Source organism: Cricetulus griseus, unplaced genomic scaffold, assembly GCF_003668045.3.
Source record: "Cricetulus griseus strain 17A/GY unplaced genomic scaffold, alternate assembly CriGri-PICRH-1.0 unplaced_scaffold_274, whole genome shotgun sequence".
NCBI lineage: Eukaryota > Metazoa > Chordata > Mammalia > Rodentia > Cricetidae > Cricetulus > Cricetulus griseus.
Window position 1 is genome coordinate 2794 of NW_023277002.1, and position 22537 is coordinate 25330.

Below are 22537 nucleotides of genomic sequence, written 5' to 3' on the forward strand. Positions count from 1 at the left end.
ATTATGGCAGAATATTTATCATTTGCTAAAATTGGTAATATGTTTGCTTAATACGTGAATTCACTGTTTAAGGCGGATGTCAATGTGCCAATTACTGGCCTATGTGCCATAATGGCAGTTAGCTTGCTGGTACAAAAAGTATTACTAGCCAGAGGACTCAGGAATAGGGATAAGGATAACCTCACCACCTACTTACAGGAAATAACAGCTTTACGATTAGGTCAGACCACAATTGTGCAGCAAGTGGAACAGAAATTGGATGATAAGCTTGGCTCTGTGTCCAATACACTAAAGACAGAGCTGTATGATGAGATGCAGTGTATTTATGATAAGATAAACACAGAGTGATCCTCCACATCTGAGGCCCTAAAGGCTAGGCTGCCAGAAGACCATGACCAGCTAAAGAATATCTGTAGCCAGCTAGAAACTCAGATAGGCAATATTACCCAGCAACTAGATGCAACAGTACAAAATACCCAGCATAGCGTTGAAGAATTGGACAAAGCCATTCAATCAGTTATTGAAGCATCCAAGGTAGCAGATCAGAAATTTAAGTCTAGATTTGAATGTTTGGAAGATAATTTACAGTACAGGGCTGACACATTACATAGGTCCATACGGTCGATTGCTGAGGACTCAAAATCAGCAAATCATGACCTGGAATCTAAACTCCAATACCTAGAAAGCAGTTTCCATGCCATCCAGATGCTGCCTAAGGATGACCGTATTAAAGACCTAAAAAAAAAAAAACATGTAGATGAGCAGTTAGACCAATTTCCAGATTCACTAATGTGTTTGGAATCTTTTATGATTAAGGAGATTGAAACTTTTCAAAAGGATATCATTGCTAGGTTTAAAGATCATTGGGATGCCTCAGAAGCAAAATCACTCCAATCCCAGGCACCTACTCCACCTAGGTATCATGACTATTCTTCTAAGTTTGTTACTCGTACACCATTAGTGTACCCAGCTACCATGGTAGAAAAGCCAGCTTCTAAGAAACACCCTCATGGATGGATGGCTTATGAATGGCAACCTATACAGCTAAAGGATCTTAGGAATATTAAAAAATCAGTTGTCTCATATGGTCTCCATAGTCCATACATAAAACAGCTATTACATTCATGGGCAACCTTTAACAGGGTGACACCCACAGATTGGGAACGACTGATAGCAGCTGTACTTGAGAATTCATGCCAAATCCAATGGAAGGCATTAGTAAGGGAAGAGGCAAAGCTCCTTGAGCATCAGGACATAAAGGAAGGTTTTGAAAGCCCCTCTAGATAAGCTTCTTGGTCAGGGTATTTATGCTGACCCACAGGTTCAGGCTTAATATGATGACGATATACTGTCTCTATGCAGGAAAGCAGCATTAAATGCCTGGGATAAGGTTTGTGAGCCAGGAGAACGCCTAGAAGCTTATACCAGAATAGAACAGGGACCTACAGAACAGTTCCAGGACTTCTTACAAAGGTTAGCTAGGGCAGTAGAATTACAGGTAACAGATCCAGAAACAAGACAATCAATCATATATACAATAGGTTATGAAAATACAAACCCTATATGCAAAAGAATCCTTTTGCCTTTAAAGATCAGATCAGCTCCGCTAGAAGAATGGGTTTGTATGCAGCCAACATTGACTATAATGTGCAAGATACTGGAGCTTGGGTAGGAAAAGCCATCTCCAAAGGTTTAAAACGGCATCAGGAAATTAAAAGGACTAGAGATGAGGATGTAGGGGCTTGGCAAGGAGAAGCACCTTACAGAAGTCAACATAGACTCCAAGAGGCTAGAGGTTACTACTACTATGAACCAGAACCTTGGGTAGGAAGAGCCTTCCCCTGGGCTACCACCTTAAGGCAAGGTGAGGCAGCAAAGCAGTGCCAAGGCACAGAGAGCCAGACAGGCAGGCCAGCTCAGAAGCTTTGTCCTCTGCCCCCAGAAAGCTAGCCACATTGCTCGGGCAGTGGTATAGCCCAGTCTACCCTGCTGCTTTTCGAGTGCCCTGATTCAGGTCCTCGACAATGGAGATGGAGGCCGATTGCTGCCTAGAAGCCCTGCACAAGCTGCACATGCGCCTGTGCACAGAGACAGGGCCCAGGCACCTTTACAAAACCCTAAAGAAACTCGCTTATCAGCCCATGCTGGGCAACATCCTGGAGGAGACTGGCCTCAAGCAGACCATCAAGCTCTTGAAGAAACAGCAGCTCCTGCACCTGTCTTTATTGAGGGCAAAAAGCCCAGGACCCTGAATCCAGGAAGACCATGATCCGGGTTCTTTTGAGGCTTGTCTCAACTATGACTGCTCTCCATCTTCCTCTATGCTGCCACCCCTCAAGAGGAAGAGGAAAAGCACCTGGAAAGCTGAGGCCAAGAGCCCTGTAGCAAAGGTGCCCTGAGACAAGTCTCCAAGCTGCAAGGATCTGAATCTCCTCCTGGCTGCCAGTCACTTTCCAGAGACCACCTCGAATATACAAACCTTCTTTCCACAGGAAGGACCAGAGTACTCTTCCTTGCACACTGACCATGAAACAGCACCCTGGGCGTGCAGGAAAAACTTCAAATGCTGGTGTGTTCTGGTGGCAGACGTGCCAGACCTCTCCCACGGAATTCGAATCAAGGACGCCTTGCTAAGCAGCACTGTAGGTGGGAAACTCACTGCCAACCTGCTCTGGAGGAAGGCCCGCTCTGGATTGAGCACCAGGAGGACTCCCCCGTGCTTGTGCTGCACCAGCAATGTCAACAAGAATACCCGGACTAAGAAACCTCCCCCGGGCATGGCCAAGGACCTTAAGTATTACAAGAAATGATGGGCTAGGATATTATCGGACCCACCGTCACAGTAACTGAGGAACTGCGCTCTCTGCCCCTCTCTGTCCTGGGATTGCTAGCAACTTTGAGAATGACAGACTGAAAGCCTGCAATCAACAAACAACAGGCAAAGCAAGCCTTTCTTTGATCACCAAAAGAGCTTTAATACTTAGACCCTCCATTTTATATACAAAGGACTTCCTACTCTTATCTTTGGAGACTTGGAATATACTCATATATTTTGGAGTATTCAAATATTTAGAAAGAGACATTAGGTTTTCATATATGCATTGGTTTACGGAGAGTTGCTACCGGAGGTTACTTAGAGATAGTAGATCCATAATTGTACAAATACAACAGCAGATTAAAATGCAGACACATATGTAACTCGAATTTTAAATACATTAATGCACAGTTGAACCAAAACTATTTGAACATCAAGGACATTAAAATTAATACGTATGCTTGTAAATGTGTGTGTGTGTGTGTGTGTGTGTGTGTGTGTGTGTTTGTGTGTGTGACTAAATAAAATGATAATCATAGGAGGGATGTATAAAGGATCCAAGATTTCCCAGATTTTCTACTTAATTGTAGAAACTAAAGAGGAACTTTGGAAACCACATTTAAATCAGTGGATTTGAGTGCAGAGTGTGCAAGCAAGAAAAAGCTGGAAAGAAAACAATAGGTGTGGGTACTGGTTGGCATATATTAATTTGGATTTAATGGAAGCAATTGCGAGTGAGTAAGTGTATGGAATCAGAAGAAAAAAGTAATTGTGTGTGTATTTGAATGTGTGTGTGTGTGTGTGTGTGTGTGTGTGTGTGTGTGTGTGTGTGTGATTGAAGCTATAAGAAAGAATGATAAGCAGGGCTGCATTACACACACTTTAATCCCAGCCCTTGGGAGGAAAAAGTAAGAACATTACTGTGTATTCTAGGCCACCCTGGTCTCCAGAGCCCGTTACAGGCCAGGTTCTGAACCCACAAAGAGATACCCTGTCTCTAACAAACAAATAAATGTATAAGATGCACTAAAGGTTGGTAAAAGTGTGGTGTGCAAGGTCTCCAGAACATTGAAGAACCCACCATTTGATTCAAATGATTGAGAGTCCTGGTAATTCAAGGTCACAGTTTTCCAGAAATTGAAACCACTACAGAAGAGCAGAGGTGTGCACATAGGTTTATGAAGAATGACTTCAGATGGCACAAATGAAATGAATGTTTGTGAGATGCAACATAACCGGGGATGAAAAGGGTAATCTTGTTGGTATTTGTGTGTGGGTGTGGTCGTGTTTTTGTCAGTGTTTGTGTGTTTGTTTGTGAGTGTGTGTATACACTCACTCACAGAGAGATGGAGACACAAGAAGAAGAAGAAGAAGAAGAAGAAGAAGAAGAAGAAGAAGAAGAAGAAGAAGAAGAAGAAGAAGAAGAAGAGACAGAGAGAGGTGGGGAGGGAGAATAAGAAGGAGGGATGAACGGAGCAAGAGACAGTGGCAATTAAAAACAAAGTGGAAATTCTAGGAATTAAAGAATGAAGGTGCCAAAAAAAAACAAATGCAAATATTTGGCCGGACTATTTGCATAATCATCTGCATGAGGGAACGCCTAGGTATTACTGGCTTGTGGCAGGACAAGGGAGGATCTGCCCACCAGGTTATGCGGCAGGGGTGCTATGACCTGCTTGTAAATCAAGGAGTATCTCTTGACTTAGTGATGGTCATTTCAGAAGCCTTGCTCCCCCTATATTAACTGCACAAAAAGTGAAAGGAGAAGGGTTTCCATCCCTTTGTTCTTCACGCTTTGTGAACAGGTACAATTCATAGCATGCTACACTAGAATGGACTAGTCCATTGGTAAGCTCCCTCTTCCCAGAGGAGAAAGAGGGATTGAGAGGTGCTCACAGATGTCAGACGTCACCTGTAAGGGAGGCAATCGTTGGCAGCTAATCGGGGTTTTTTGGAGACAGTAAGTCTGTGAAGGGTTGAACAAAGCAGATGGGCGTGGCTGAGAATCCTATAGGTCCTAATTACTGGCAACTTTGAGAATGCCTGACTGAAAGCCTGCAAGCTTCAAACAACAAACAAAACAGGCCTTTCTTTGATCACCAAGAGAGCTTTAACACTTAGACACTCTATTTTTTGTACAAAGGACTTCATACAGCTCTTTTTGAAGAATTGGACACATACACATACTTTTAGTTGCATGCAAATATTTAGAAAGAGACTTTAGGGATGCATAGAAGCATTGGTTTATGGAGAGTTTCTACTGGATGTTATTTAGTAATAGTAGATCCATAATTGTACAAATACAGCATCAGATTAAAATACAGACAATATTTAACTCGTGTTTTAAATACATTAATTCTCAGTAGACACATAATTTTTGAACATCTAGGACATTAAAATAATACATATTCTTGTAAGTGTGTGTGTGTGTGTGTGTGTGTGTGTGTGTGTGTGTGTGTGTGACTAAACAAAATGAATGTCACAGGATGGGTGTATAAAGGATCCAAGATATCCCAGACGTTCTACTTAATTTTAGAAACTAAAGAGGAACTTTGGAAAACACAATTAAATCTCACATCTTGAGAATCAGTTGATTTAAGGGTAGAGTGAGCAAGCAAGAAAAAGCTGGAAAAAAATAGTTGTGGGTACTGGTTGGCATATATTAATTTGGATTTACTGGAAGTAATTGCGAGTGAGTAAGATGTATGGAATCAGAGGAAGATAGGGATTGTGTGTGTGTGTGTGTGTGTGTGTGTGTGTGTGTGTGTGTGTGTGTGTATAAGATATAAGATAAGCAGGGCTGCATTGGCACGCACTTTAATCCCAGCCCTTGGGAGGAAAATACATGTGTAGAACTGTGCTCCAGGGCACCCTGGTCTCCAGAGCCAGTTACAGGACAGGCTCCAAAACTACATATATATATATATATATATATATTATATATATATATATATATTGTCTCTAACAAACAAATAAATGAATAATATGAAACAAAGGTTAGTAAATGGTACAAGGCCTCCCAGACATCCACCTCATTAGAGAAAGTTTTCAGGCATTGTGTTAATCACCCTTTGATCCAAATGCTTGAGAGTCCTGGGGATTCAAGGTCACAGTTTCCAGAAATGGATCAGGAGAGAAGAGCAGAGGTGTGCATATAGGCTTATGAAGAAAGAATTTAGATGGCAAAAATGAAATGAATGTTTGTGCGGTACACCAAAACCGGGAAAAAAACTGGCAATCATGTTGGTGTTTATATGTGGGTGTGTTTTTGTTTGTTTGAATGTTTGTGTGTTTCTGTGTTTCTGTGTATACAGTCACTCAAGGAGAAAGAGACAGAGAGGAGGGAGAGAGAGAAAGAAAGAGAGAGAGAGAGAGAGAGAGAGAGAGAGAGAGAGAGAGAGAGAAAGAGAGAGAGAGAACATGAAAGAATGAAGTGAGTAAGACACAAAGGGGGCATCATAAACAAAGTGAATGCAACCAGAGGAAAATCTCAGAATTAATTCCTCCCCACACACACACAAAAAAAAAAATACCAGAAAACTCTTGCCTGGACAATTAGCAGATTTTTCTCTGTTAGGGAAGGCCTAAGTACAGCTGGCTTGTGGATACAGTAGGGAGGAGCTGCCCATCATGTGATGGGGCAGGGGTGCTATGACTTCATCATATCAGAAGACTTGCTTGCCCTTTTTTAACTGCACAAAAAGTGGAAGCAGAAAGGGTCTTGAAAAGTTCAACATTCTTTATTTTTTCTTTTAAATTAGAAGGAATCTTCTTATAGGTTAGTCTCAGTTTCACCTCCCTCCTTTCCTTGCCCCCACAAATTCCCTATCCCAACCTCTTTCTGTTCCTCAGAGATGGTGAGGCCTTCCATGATGGATCTTCAAAGCCTGCCATATGATTTGGACAGTGTCTAGGCCATCCCCAGTGTATCTAGACTGAGAGAGTATCCCTCTATGGGGAGAGGGCTTCCAAAGTTCATTTGTGTGCTATGGGTAAATACTGATCCACTACCAGTGTCTCCATTGATTGTCCAAACCTCCAAAGTGATTTTCCCCTTCACACGATTTAGAACAATCCTATACTGGTTTCTAAGCTATCAGTTTGTGGTCCATGAACTACTACTATTCAGCTCAGCTGTTTCTGTGCATGTCTCCAGCCTGGTCTTTACCATTTGTGTCATCACTTCTCCTTCTCTGCAAATGGAATCCAGAGTTCAGCTCACTGTTTAGCTGTGGTTGTCTGGCTCTGCTTCCAAAGCTACTGGATGAAGACACTAGGATTGCATATCAGGTAGTCATCAATCTCATTATTGGAGAAGGGCATTTAAGGTAGACTCTTGAGTATTGTTTACATTGTTAGTTTAGAGTCAAACTTGTAGGTCTCTGGACATTTTCCTAATGCCAGAATTTTCTTTAAACGTATAATGTCTCCCTCTCTGATGGTATCTCTTTCTTGCTCTTCTCTATGCTCTCCCTGACTAGATCTTAATGTTTCATCATGTCCCCCTCATCACTCCTCTTCACCCCTTCTTTTCCTTCTAACTCCCTCCCACCACATGCTCCCCATTTTCTTAGTGGATCTTTTACCTTTCCTCTTCTCATAGAGGATCATGCATGTCTCTTTAGGGAACTCTTGGTGATTTATCTTCTCTGGATGTGTGGATTGTACCCTGCTATTTCTTTGACCTAGATTTAAAATCCTTGTATGAGTGAGTACATACCATTCTTGTCTTTTTGGGACTTGACTACCTAACTCAGTATGGTTTTATCTAGTTTCATCCATTTACCTGCGAATCTCAAGATTCCATTTATTTCCACTGAAAATTGCTACATTTTATGTCAATTTAATGTGTTTGTATTTCTTCCAGCACATATGTTATGTTTATAAGAGTAGCTCTGCTCAATAAATCTCATATTCAGTGTCTTTCTTGTATAAATGGTGGATTTATGTCACACCGTTAGAGGAATTTCAAATGTCTCAAGACATATGAACACTTCTTATGTGTGTCTTTGTAATGGAGCAAACAAGATTTTTATATGACTCAGAGTGAGATATGTTGTCTAGGCTTTCCCATAAAGCAAATTAACTGGCCCTCAAGTGAAAAATGGGTAAAGAAAATGTGATAAGTTTACACAGTGGAGTACTACTCAGTGGAAAAAAAAACAATGGAATCTTGAAATTTGTAGTAAAATGGATGGAACTATAAGAAACCATCTTGAATGAGGTAACCCAATTGGAGAAAGATAAATATGGTATATATTGAGTCATATATGGTATTTAGACATAGAACAAAGAATTACCAGCCTTCAATCCACACCGCCAGAGAAGCTAGGAAACAAGGAGATCACAAAGAGGAACTTACAGGGTTCCCAATGTAGCAGAAAGGTATAAAATCTCCTGAGCTAATTTTGAGACAGGGGAGCTGAGAGGAGTTAGGTGAGAGGGAGTTAGGACAAAGAGAAGGGGAGGACATTAGGGAGAAGAGGACAGGAGGGAATAGGAAGATTGAGGCAGGGGAAGAATACCAGCTTGGTCTGGACCATTTTGTTTTTCACTCGTCCTTCTATGTGATTGGATTCCAATTCAGTTCAGTGATTAGTTGTGGGTGTCTGCTTCTACTTTCACCAGCTCTTGGATGAAGGCTATAGGATGGCATATAAGACAGTCATCAATCGCATTACCAGAGGAGAGCATTTAAGGTAGTCTCTCCTCTGTTGATTATATTGTTAGTGGCTGTCATCTTTGTAGCTCTCCAGCCCTTTCCCCAGTGCCTGCTTTCTCTGTAAACCTAAAATGTCTCCTTCTATTGTGGTATCTTCTTTCTTATTTTCTTCTATTTTTGCCCAACTAAGCCCCAATGCTCCATCCTGTCCTATGCATCCCTTCACTTCTCCCCTTCTCATTCTCTAGCTCCCTTCCCCCTTCCCGTGCTCATAATGATCAGGAGTTCTTGACCCTTTCCCCTTTCCAGGGGATACTGTATGTCTGTCTTAGGGTCCTCCTTGTTATTTAGCTTCTTTGGTAGTGTGGATTGTAGTATGGTAATCCTTTATGCTTTGTCTAAAATCCACATGTTTTCTTTTTGATTTGGGTTATCTCCCTTAGAATGGTTTCTTCTAGTTCCATCCATCTTCCTGCAAATTTCAAGATTCCATTGCTTTTTTCCACTGAGTAGTAGTCCATTGTTTAAATATACCACATATTCTCTATCCATTCTTCATTTGATGGGCATCCAGGCTGTTTCCAGTTTCTGGCTATTTCAAATAGTGCTGCTATGAACATCGTTGAACAGATGTTCTTGTTGTATGAATGTTCTTCTTTGGGTATATGCCTAAGAGTGGAATTCCTGGATCTTGTGGTAGACTCATTCCCATTTTCTTGAGGAGTCACCATACTGATTTCCAAAGTGGCTGTACATGTTGGCATGCCCACCAGCAGTGGAGGAGTGTTCCCCTTTCTCCACATCCTCTCCAGCATAAACTGTCATTGTTATTTTTTGTTTTGGCCATTCTGACTGGAGTAAGATGGTACCTTAGAGTTGTTTTGATTTGCATTTCCCTGATGGCTATGGATGTTCAACACTTTCTTATGTGTCTTTCAACCATTTTAGATTCCTCTATTGAGAATTGTGTATTTAGTTCTGTACCCAACTATTTAATTGGATGTTTGGTGTTTTGGAGACTACTTTTTGAGTTCTTTGTATCCTTTGGAGATCAGCCCTGTGTCAGATGTGGGGTTGGTTAATATCTTTTCCCAGTCTGTGGGCTTCCATTTTGTCTTTCTGACTATGTCCTTTGTCTTACAGAAGCTTCTCAGTTTCATGAGGTCCCATTTATCAATTGTTGACCTCAGTGACTGTACTACTGGTTTAATGTTCAGGATGTGGTCTCCTGTACCAATTAATTCAAGGGTATTTCCCACTTTGTCTTCTAATAAGTGCAGTGTTGCTGGATATATGTTGATGTCTTTGATCCATTTTGACTTAAGTGTGGTGCAATGCGATAGGCTTGGGTCTAACTGAAGTATTCTACATATATGGAACCAGTTATGCCAGCAGCATTTGTTGAAGATGTTCCCTTTGTTCCATCATATAAATTTGGATTGTTTATTTAAAACTAATTGTTCCTGTGTGTGTGAGTTAATATAAGGTTTTCAACTCTACTCCATTCGTCTATATGTCTATTTTTGTACCAATAAAAAGCTGTTTTCAGCACTATAGCTCTGTAATAGACTTTGGAGTCAAGGATGGTGATGCCTCCAGAAGTTCCTTTTGTTATAGGGTTGTTTTGACTATCTGGGTCTTATGTTTCTCCATATATAGTTGAGAATTGTTCTTTTAAGGTCTTTGAATAATTGTGTTGGGATTTTTATGGGGATTGCATTGAATCTGTAGATTGCTTGTGGCAAGACTGCCATTTTTATTATGTTGATCCAATTATCCATTTGCTTGGGAGATCTTTCCATTTTTGGTAGGTTCTTTAATTTCTCTCTATGGAGACTCAAAATTCTTATGGTACAGGTCTTTCATGTTTTTGTTTAGTGTTACCCCAAGGTATTTTATGTTGTTAGTGGCAATTGTAAAGGGTGATGCTTCTCTGATTCCTTTCTCCAACAATGTGTCATCCATATATAATAGGGCTACAGATTTTTTGAGTTAACTTGTATCGTGTCACTTTCCTGAAGTTGTTTATCAGCTGTAGGAGATCCCTGATAGAGTTTTTTGGGTCACTGATGTAGACTGTCATATTGTCTGCAAATAGTGACACTTTGACTTCTTATTTTCCAATTTGTATTCCCTTGATGTCCTTTTGTTATCTTTTTGCTCTAGCTAGAACTTCAACGACAATATTAAAGAGACATTGACAGAGTGGACATCCTTGTATTGTCCCCAATTTTAGAGGAATTTGATTGAGTTTCTCTCCATTTAATTTGATGTTGGCTTTTGGCTTGCTGTATATGGCTTTTAATATGTTGAGGTATGTTCCCGTATTCCCTGATTTCTCCAAGACCTTTATCAGGAAGGGGTGTTGGATTTTGTCAAAGGCATTTTCTCCATCTACTGAGATGATCATGTGTTTTTTTTCCCCTCAGTCTGTTTTTATGGTGGATTACATTTATGGATTTATGTCTGTTGAACCATCCTTGCAATCCTGGGATGAAGCCTACTTAATCATGGTAGATGATTTCTCTGATTTGTTCTTGGATTTGATTTGCCAGTATTTGCTGAGAATTTTTGCATCAATGTTCATGAGGGACATTGTTCTGTAGTTCTCTTTCTTACTTGTGTCTTTGTGTATCAAGGTTATTGTAGCTTCGTAAAAACAGTTTGGCAGTGTCCCTTCTGCTTCTATTATGTGGAACAATTTGAGGAGCATGCTTTCAGCTACCGGGGGAAATTATGAGACACTGTCTTCCTAAAAATCTTCATAGCCATATATTTTCATTTCCACTAGATAGCAGTGTCTGGTAAGTTGCTGGAAAATACTTGAGCCATTTGTCTTAAAGTTTACTTAATCGAAAGTGTACCATTTTATTTGTCTTGATTTTTTTCTTTGTGTTTGTGTGTGTGTTTTTTAAGTTTTTAATAGAAACTCTTAAAAATATGTGCATTATGTGAAGTAAAACACAAGAAGCCAAGGACGAAGTTAGCCAGTAAAGCACTCAGCATGTCATGTCTTTCTAGATGCTACAAGTGTACATACATGTGCATTACTGAGATTTTACAATATGTACCATGCTTTTACCCACAGTGTGAACATTCACTAACTTAAACCCCATACCACGGCAGGTGCCATGTCTTAAGCTCCAGCATTTGAGGCAGAAGCAGGCTGATCTTTGTGAATTCAAGAACAGCCTGGTCTACAAGAGCCAGTTCCAGGACAGCCTCCAAAGCCAACGCGAAACCCTGTCTCAAAAAATGAAATAAACAAACAAACAAAAAATAAATCAAACAAAAAGCTGCATACCGCATGAGTATTTTGATAACCAAATATACACTATGCCATCTCTATCTGTCAGAAAAAATTATAATATTGTCTTACTTGGCAATCAATATTTCTCAGAAGACAAAAAAACAACAGGCCACTAGACAGAAGCAAAGGGGAAGTTGCAATTAAAATTAATTCTTTACCTCAATGCTCAGCCCACGAGGACAAACAAAACAAAGTTCACACTTAACTACAGCACTCCTAAGTGGATCATCACATCAACTTACAAAAATATGAAGATGAAGTCCTGTTCCTGCTCAATAAATGTGTTCCAATGGAGAATCTGCAAAAGAAACTATCAGCAAGGGTCCTCTGGATGTCAGTCTCAACACAGCACTGCAGATCTCACCATGTGAGCCTCCCTCTACCTGTCCACAGTCAGCCTATCAACCTGAAATAATCCACACTCTCTTTACATGGCTTAACATTTCTACGTTCAAGAGGAAAATTTATACAAATTCTATCATAGTCACTAGCTATACTTTGAACCACATGTTCTCCTTTAGGACATTTATAAAGTTCAGATGTTGTGGGAAGAATTTTGTACTCAATAAACACAAGTGTTTTTCTTTTAACTGGGAAATGCAATATGGATTCTTTTGTACTGATGTGAACTGTCTTCTGGATGTGTTGGTCCTAGCAAAGTGTCCCTCCTTCATCTGCCCTCTTCTCTGCACAAATTCAGTTGAGGATAATGCTACTGAGAGTATTAACAAAGGTCACCCCATGAAGACAGTCCTCCAAAGACTAGAAGGATATTTCTAACGGTTATTTTGCTACTTCTATCATCCTTTAAGTACTGAAGCTTGGCCTTGAATACTTGGCAATATGAATAATATACCTAGGATATTATTTTCAAGTGTGAGTCAATTTCTAAACAACCATTATATCACATTTAAGTGAACAAAATTGTAATCCTTTTGTTTATACATTCCCAAAATGGTTACGATTATCTATCTGTTTTATTATTTATACCGAGTTTATATTCTTCTTGGCAGTTTCTACATGTACTTTCGCTTCCAAGGGAACTCGGAGTTTTAACTGAAAAAAGTTTCAAACCATTCATATCCTGACAACAGAGAGATGTCTGACCTTCATGTCGATTATTCTTTCCTTTATGTGTCATTATAATTTATTAATGCCATCTTTTAAGAAACAGTCTTCCAAGTTCCTAATTATTTTGGAATATAGTTAGCTTCTTTTTATGATAGTTACATTAACAAGAATCATTTACCTTAGTAAGCAAGTTCTTGATTACTGAGGATGAATGCAAATGTAGCCAGTGGCAACTGGAGAAACAGATGTCTGTTATTGATTGAAGAGAGGCTTAATTTCTTTGCGGAAACTTTTATTAAAATTACCAGTGTTTGTTCCTTGCAAGCCCAATCACATTCACAAGTGGTAAAGCAAAAGTAAGAATTATCATAAATATAAGTTAGAGATACCAGAAGCCCATGATTGCCCCACGATCAGCACTGAAGTCGGCAGCATTACCTCCACAGGTTTTCCAGGTGGGGGGGATTCTCCACAGGGCTGTGCAGTAAGGAGATCCTTACCCCAAACATTTATTCACAGTTCCCATGCATGGCTTCTGCCGGTGTCCCAGATTTTCTGTATGATTTTTGTCAGTAATATTTTTTTTAAGATTTAACATTTTACTTGATCAATGTATCAATTTCTTGTATCGATCTTCAATGGCTGAGAGTCTCAACCATATCTTATATTTTATTAGTGATACTCACATCTGTTGTTCCTGTTGGCTTATTTAATTTTTTTATCTCCAAGATTCACTTAGTTTTTGTTTTCTGTTTTGTTTCTATTCCCATCTTCAGGTCTCAAACAATTTTATTGGTTTCTTTTACCTGTTTGTTTTATCTTAGCCTTCTTTCAGGTATTTATTCATTTCTTGCAATTTTTTGTCTTTTCCTGGATTCCTTAAAGAATTTAATCATTTCCTTGACACATTTCAAGACCTGTGTCTTCTTCATGAAGTAGGTTTTAAGGTCATTTTCTTGTGCTGTGTTGGGGAATCAGGGATTTTTGTAGTAGGATAGCTCTGCTCTGGTGGTGACATATTGCCCTGACTGTTGTTGATTGTGTTCTTATGCTGGTGTCTGGGCATCTGGTTTGGGGTAAGTGTATGTCAAGGTGTAGAGTTCTGACATTGTTTTTGTTGAGTGGGTGTATTTTTCCTTGGTTTCTGTTTCTTCTTTGGACTTCTTGACAAAGAGACTTGTCATACTGATAGATGCTGTGTCCTTTGGCCCAGCAGGGTGCCTCTGCTGTGGTTCTGGTGTCATGCATGGCCTCTGTAAACCTGGGTCCTGGAGTGGCCTCTAGAAAAGGAGGTGCTTCTACCAGTGTTGAGGGCTGGGAGATGGTGATGATGAGAGGGGGGCTGTTGGAGGAAGGATGGGCTTACCTAGGTTACTGGGTGTTGGTGTGCCCTCTGGTAAGTAGTACATTGTGATTCCATAGAAGTTGTAGGCTAGGATATGGTGACAAGGAGAATTCAGGTAGTTGGGGAAGGTTGAGCTTGCTCTGAGGAAATGTTTGAGCTGTTGGGGAGAGGGCTTACCTGAAGTTCTGGTTCAGCAGGAGCTAGAGAACTACTTGGTACATAGTAGAACCAATAATCACATGAAACAAAAGAAATCTCGAAGTTGTGAATAATACTAGTTTTATACTTTCAAGATGTTAATTGTCTCTGAAAGGAGTTAGTCCAGTGAGGTATTTAGTTTTGTATTAATATTTTTGACAAATATATTTTAACTACCAATATTTTTTGAATTTCATAATTGAATACCTTCCAAGCATTCTCCAATCTTACCTAAACTTATGACATTTTTACTGGTACAACAGACTTATAGAGGACTTCTATAAACCACTAGAGGAAGTAGACTACAGGAGTTGGTATGCTGTTATTGGTTCAACGCCATTTTAATAAAAAAAAATACAGTGTTTGCGAAAAGCTATATATTCCTTTACCAAATTACACTGACTTCACATATGTACCTACTCATAGAACTGTGAAACTTACTCCTTACATACATGTTCATCCAGGACCATAATCTTCATTAATTTATCAAAAAATACTGACCTTTTTTATATTACATGCTTATTACTCATCCACTTGAGGCTTTCCAATTATTGAAACCACTATGTACAAAATATAAAAGACAGTCCAATTTTCAAGTATTATAAAAGAAGACATTTGCTTTCACATGGGGAAGCTTACATCCTCCTGATTAGGGATAGAAATGTGGAAGCAAATTTAGGCAACTATAGTCTTGCTGATAGGAATCAGAGGAGGCAGGGCACCACCACCACCTTTAAGGCAAGGTGAGCATGCAGAGCAGTGCTGAGGCACAGAGAGCCAACTGACAAGCAGGCCAGCTCTGAAGCTCTGTCCTCTGCTCCCAGAGAGCCAGCCACGTTGCCCAGGCAGTGGTATAGCCCAGATAATCCTGCTGCCTTTCGGTTGCCCCTCTTCGGTCCTCGTCTATGGAGATGGAGGCCGAATGCCGCCTTGAAGCCCTGCACAAGCTGCGCGAGCGCCTGTGCACAGAGACAGAGCCCAGGCAGGTTTACAAAACCCTAAAGAAACTCTCTTCCCTGCCCATGTTGGGCGACATCCTGGAAGAGATTGGCTTCAAGCAGACCATCAAGCTCATGAAGAAACAGCAGCTCCTGGTCCCTTTGCCAAGGATTTAGCCGCCCGGTGGTCAGAGCAGTCCCAGTTTGGGTCCCAGCCCGATCCGGGGTCCCAGCAGGACTTTGACTTCCCTAGGAGCCCAAAGGCAGAGATTTGCAGCAACTCTCCTGAAGATAAGCCTCAGAAGCCTGCTTTCCGTGGACACAGAGAGAATGGGAGCCAGGTGTTGGAAGTCAGTAGTAGCAGCCCACAGCACAGCATGACTGAGAGCATGGACACAAGCTCAGAAGCAAATCACAAATGGCAGCCCAAACGCGGAGCCAGCAGGGAAAAGGACACAAAGAGGGTCCTTCTGGGACAAGCACCTAGACACAGAGAGCCAGGTGAGGGTAGGCAAGCCCCAAGGAACTGTGGGGCAGCCCTGGCCTCTTGAAGGGATGAAGACCCTCTCCAGCAAGCCAGAGGCTGGGCCAGCTAAGCAGAGCCTGTCTTTAGTGAGGGCAAAGAGCCCAGGACCCTGCATGCAGGAAGACCACCATCTGGGTTCTTTTGAGGCTTGTCTGGACTATGACTGCTCTCCATCTTCTTCTGTGCTGCCTCCCCGCAAGAGGAAGAGGAAAAGCACCTGGAAGGCTGAGGCGCAGAGCCCTGGAGCAAAGGTGCCTCGAGACAAGTCTCCAAGCTGCGAGGATCTGAATCTCCTCCTGGTTGCCAGTCCCTTTCCAGAGACCACCTCGAATCTCCAAACCTGCTTTCCCCAGGATGGCCCTGAGGACTCTTCCTTGCAGGATGACCTAGAATCAGCTCCCTGGGCGTGCAGGAAATACTTCAAAACGCCGGTGGTTTCGGGTGGCAGACGTGCCAGACCTCTCCCACAGAATTCGAACCAAGGACGCCTTGCTAAGCAGCACTCTAGGTGGGAAACTCACTGCCAACCTGCTCTGGAGGAAGGCCCGCTATGGAGTCTGCACCAGGAGGACTCCTCAGGGACGCACATCAACACTGCTCAGCGGACTGGCAGCCAGAGTGAGAGCCAGACACACCTCAAGATGCAGGAGTCCCTCCAGCTGAGGCTACAAGCCCTGTGTGCCCGCATCTAGAACACACAAACCAAGAAGCCTCAAGGCCGCCAAACCAAGACGGTTGCCTTCCAAGCCCAGGTCACAAGGTAAGGGGAGCATGCAGACTCTGGACCCGGAAAGGAAGCCTCCACAGAAAATGTGCAGAGCCTCCCAGAAGCCTCTGGTCCTGGCCTTCTGCAGAGGGCTCCCCGCCCGCGCTTGGGCGGCAGCAGCATTGGGAGCAACACGACCAGGGCTAAGAAACCTGCCCCGCTCATGGCCAAGGCCCTTAAGGATTACAAGAAATGGTGGGCTAGGAAGTGAACCCACCCTGACCCACCGACCCAGCAACTGAGGAACCGCGCTTTCTGCCCCTCTCAGTCCTTTGATTACTGGCAACTTTGACAATGACACACTGAATGCCTGCAAAGCAACAAACAACAAGCAAAGCAGGCCTTTCTTTGATCACCAAGAGAGCTGTAACACTTAGACCCTCCATTTTATGTACAAAGGAATTCCTACTCGTCTCTTTGGAAAATTTGACATATACACATACATTTGGGTGTAGGCAGATACTAAGAAAGAGATCTTAGGGATACATAGATGCATTGGTTTACGGAGAGCTGCTACCGGAGGTTACTTAGAGATGGTAGATCCGTAATTTTACTAATACCACAGCAGATCGAAATACAGAAAAATAGGTAAATAGATTTTTAAATACATTAAAGCACCGTTGACACGAAACTATTTGAACATCAAGGATATTAACAGTAATATGTATGCCTGTAAGTATGTGAGTGTGTGTGTGTGTGTGTGTGTGTGTGTGTGTGTGTGTGTGTGTGTGTGTGTGTCTGTGAGAGAGAGACTAAATAAAATGGAAATCATAGGAGGGGTATAAACGATCCAAGATCCCCGACTTTCTACTTCATTTTAGAAAATAAAGAGGAACTTTGGAAACCACATTTAAATCTCAAACCTTGAGAAGCAGTGGATTTAAGGGCAGAGTGTGCAAGCAAGCAAGAGCTGAAAAGAAAATAAGAGGTGTGGGTTCTGGTAGACATATATTAATATGGATTTACAGGAAGCAAGTGAGAGTGAGTAAGATCTATGGAATCACAGGAAGAAAGGGATTGTGGCTGTGTGTGAGTGTGTGTGTGTGTGGGTGTTTGTGTGTGTGTGTGTGTGATTGGACCTATAAGAAAGGATGATAAGCAGTGCTACATTGGCAAACATTTTAACAGCCCTTTAATCCCAGCCCTTGAGAGAAAAAGTCAAGGAGAGAACTGTGTGCTCCAGGCCACCTTGGTCTCCAGAACCATTTACAGGACAGGCTCTGAATCTTCATAGATATACCCTGTCTCTAACAAACAAATAAATTAATAAGATGAAATAAAGGTTACAAAAAAGGTGCGAGTCCTCCGGGACATAAACCTAATTAGGCAAAGATTTCTGGCATTGTGGCATCCATCCTTGGATCCAAATGCATGAGAATCCTGGCGATTCAAGGTATCGATTTTCCAGAAATGGAAAACAGAAGACAAGAGCAGAGGTGTGCACATAGTCTTATGAAGACAGAATTTAGATCGTACCAATAAAATGAATGGGTGGGAGATGCACAAAAACCGGGGATGAAAAGGGCATGTGTGGGTCTGTTTGTGTTTGTGTGAGTGTGTGTTTTTTTTGTCAGTGTGTGCATGCACTCACTCACAGAGAGGGGGAGACACAGAGAGAGAGATAGCAAGAGAGAGAGAAAGAGAGACATAGACAGAGCCAGAGCCAGAGAAAAAGAAGGAGGGATGAAGGAAGCAAGAGACAGGAGCGATCAAAAACAAATTGGATGTAACTGGAGGAAATTCTAGTAATTAAATTCTGAAGCTTCTAACAACAACAACAAAACCGACATGCAAATTTTGGCCGGATTATTTGCGTAATCATGTGCACGAGGGAACGCCTAGGTATTACTGGTTTGTGGAACACCCAGGGACGATCTGCAGACCAGGTGATGGAGCAGGGTTTCTATCACCTGCATGCCCACCCAAGACTAGCTCTCGACTTAGGGATGCTCATTTCGGAAGCCTTGTTTCCCCTGGATTAACTGCACAAAAAGTGATAGGTGAAGGATTCCCATCCCTTTGTTCTTTTCCCTTTGTGAACAGGTACAATTTATGGCATGCAACCCTAGAATGGACTAGTCCATTTTTCAGCTTCCACTTCCCAGAGGAGAAAGACCGAATAAGAAGGGTCACAGGATTCAGGGCACACCAGTAACGGAGGCAGTGGTCTGGCAGCCAATCCCGGTATTTGGCCGCATGAAATCCTTGAGGGGGGGAGAAAGAAGGGGGATAGGCGTGGCCTAGAATCCTGTAGGACCGGAAGGGCGGGCCCAGGAAAAGCAACCCAGGAGATTGATTGGGCATGCAGAGGAGGCAAGGCACCACCACCACCTTTAAGGCAAGGTGAGCATGCAGAGCAGTGCTGAGGCACAGAGAGCCAACTGACAAGCAGGCCAGCTCTGAAGCTCTGTCCTCTGCTCCCAGAGAGCCAGCCACGTTGCCCAGGCAGTGGTATAGCCCAGACAATCCTGCTGCCTTTCGGTTGCCCCTCTTCGGGTCCTCGTTTATGGAGATGGAGGCCGAATGCCGCCTTGAAGCCCTGCACAAGCTGCGCGAGCGCCTGTGCACAGAGACAGAGCCCAGGCAGCTTTACAAAACCCTAAAGAAACTCTCTTCCCAGCCCATGTTGGGCGACATCCTGGAAGAGATTGGCTTCAAGCAGACCATCAAGCTCATGAAGAAACAGCAGCTCCTGGTCCCCTTTGCCAAGGATTTAGCCGCCCGGTGGTCAGAGCAGTCCCAGTTTGGGTCCCAGCCCGATCCGGGGTCCCAGCAGGACTTTGACTTCCCTAGGAGCCCATAGGCAGAGATTCGCAGCAACTCTCCTGAAGATAAGCCTCAGAAGCCTGCTTTCCGGGGACACAGAGAGAATAGGAGCCAGGTGTTGGAAGTCAGTAGTAGCAGCCCAGAGCACAGCATGACTGACAGCATGGACACAAGCTCCAAGCAAATCACAAATGGCAGCCCAAAGGCGGAGCCAGCAGGGAAAAGGACACAAAGAGGGTCCTTCTGGGACAATCAGCTAGACACAGAGAGCCAGGTGAGTGTAGGCCAGCCCCAAGGAACTGTGGGGCAGCCCTGGCCTCTTGAAGGGATGAAGACCCTCTCCAGCAAGCCAGAGGCTGGGCCAGCTAAGCAGAGCCTGTCTTTAGTGAGGGCAAAGAGTCCAGGAGCCTGCATCCAGGAAGACCACCATCCGGGTTCTTTTGAGGCTTGTCTCGACTATGACTGCTCTCCATCTTCTTCTGTGCTGCCTCCCAGCAAAAGGGAGAGGAAAAGCACCTGGAAGGCTGAAGCGCAGAGCCCTGGAGCAAAGGTGCCTCGAGACAAGTCTCCAAGCTGCGAGGATCTGAATCTCCTCCTGGTTGCAGTCCCTTTCCAGAGACCACCTCGAATCTCCAAACCTGCTTTCCCCAGGATGGCCCTGAGGACTCTTCCTTGCAGGATGACCTAGAAGCAGCTCCCTGGGCGTGCAGGAAATACTTCAAAACGCCGGTGGTTTCGGGTGGCCGACGTGCCAGACATCTCCCACAGAAATCGAACCAAGGACGCCTTGCTAACAGCACTCTAGGTGGGAAACTTACTGCCAACCTGCTCTGGAGGAAGGCCCTCTATTGAGTCTGCACCAGGAGGACTCCCCAGGGACGCACATCAACACTGCTCAGCGGACTTGCAGCCAGAGTGAGAGCCAGACACACCTCAAGATGCAGGATTCCCTGCAGCTGAGCCTACAAGTCCTGTGTGCCCACATCCAGAACACACAAACCAAGAAGCCTCAAGGCCGCCAAACCAAGACTGTCGCCTTCCAAGCCCAGGTCACAAGGCCAGGGGAGCATGCAGACTCTGGACCCGGACCGGAAGCATCCACACAAAATGTGCAGAGCCTCCCAGAAGCCTCAGGTCCTGGCCTTCTGCAGAGGGCTCCCCGCCCGCGCTTGGGCGGCAGCAGCATTGGGAGCAACACGACCAGGGCTAATAAACCTGCCCAGCTCATGGCCAAGGCCCTTAAGGATTACAAGAAATGGTGGGCTAGGAAGTGAAGCCACCCTGACCCACCGACCCAGCAACTGAGGAACCACGCTTTCTGCCCCCCTCACTCCTGGGAATACTGGCAACTTTGACAATGACACACTGAATGCCTGGAAAGCAACAAACAACAAGCAAAGCAGGCCTTTCATTGATCACCAAGAGAGCTGTAACACTTAGACCCTACATTTTATGTTCAAAGGAATTCCTACTCGTCTCTTTGGAAACTTTGACATATACACATACATTTGGGTGTAGGCAGATACTAAGAAAGAGATCTTAGAGATGCATAGATGCATTGGTTTATGCAGAGCTGCTACCGGAGGTTACTTAGAGATGGTAGATCCCTAATTGGACAAATAACACAGCAGATTAACATACAGATAAATAGGTAAATCGATATTTAAATTCATTAAAGCACCGTTGACACAAAACTATTTGAACATCAAGGATATTAACAGTAATACGTATGCCTGTAAATGTGTGTGTGTGTGTGTGTGTGTGTGTGTGTGTGTGTGTGTGTGTGTGTGTCTGTGAGAGAGAGACGAAATAAAATGGAAATCATAGGAGGGGAGTATAAACGATCCAAGATATTCCCGACTCTCTAATTCATTTTAGAAACTAAAGAGGAACTTTGGAAACCACATTTAAATCTCAAAACTTGAGAAGCAGTGGATTTAAGGGCAGAGTGTGCAAGCAAGCAAAAGCTGAAAAGAAAATAAGAGGTGTGGGTACTGGTAGACATATATTAATATGGATTTACAGGAAGCAAGTGAGAGTGAGTAAGATCTATGGAATCACAGGAAGAATGGGATTGTGTGTGTGTGTGTGTGTGTGTGTGTGTGTGTGTGTGTGTGTGTGTGTGATTGGACCTATAAGAAAGAATGATAAGCAGTGCTGCATTGGCACACACTTTAATCCCAGCCCTTGAGAGGAAAAGGCAAGGAGAGAACTGTGTGCTCCAGGCCACCCTGGTCTCCAGAACCATTTACAAGACAGGCTCTGAATCTTCATAGATATACCCTGTCTCTAACAAACAAATAAATTAATAAGATGAAATAAAGGTTACAAAAAAGGTGTGAGTCCTCCGGGACATCCACCTAATTAGGGAAAGATTTCTGGCATTGTGGCATCCATCCTTGGATCCAAATGCATGAGAATCCTGGCGATTCAAGGTATCGATTTTCCAGAAATGGAACCCAGAAGACAAGAGCAGAGGTGTGCACATAGTCTTATGAAGACAGAATTTAGATCGTACCAATGAAATGAATGTGTGGGAGATGCACCAAAACCGGGACCGAAAAAGGGCATGTGTGGGTGTGGTTGTGTTGTGTGTGTGTGTGTTTTTTGTCAGTGTGGTTGCATGGACACTCAGCTCTACAGGGAGTGGCGGGACACTACGAGAGAGAGAGAGAGAGAGAGAGACAGAGCAGAGAGAGAGAGAGAGAGAGAGAGAGAGAGAGAGAGTGACAGAGCCAGAGCCAGAGAATAAGAAGGAGGGATGAAGGAAGCAAGAGACAGGAGCGATCAAAAACAAATTGGATGTAACTGGTGGAAATTCTAGTAATTAAATTCTGAAGGTTCTAACAACAACAACAACAACAACAAAACCGACATGCAAATTTTGGCCGGATTATTTGCGTAATCATGTGCACGAGGGAACACCTAGGTATTACTGGTTTGTGGAACACCCAGGGACAATCTGCAGACCAGGTGTTCGAACAGGGTTTCTATCACCTGCATGCCCACCCAAGACTAGCTCTCGACTTAGGGATGCTTATTTCAGAAGCCTTGTTTCCCCTGGATTAACTGCACAAAAAGTGATAGGTGAAGGATTCCCATCCCTTTGTTCTTTTCGCTTTGTGAACAGGTACAATTTA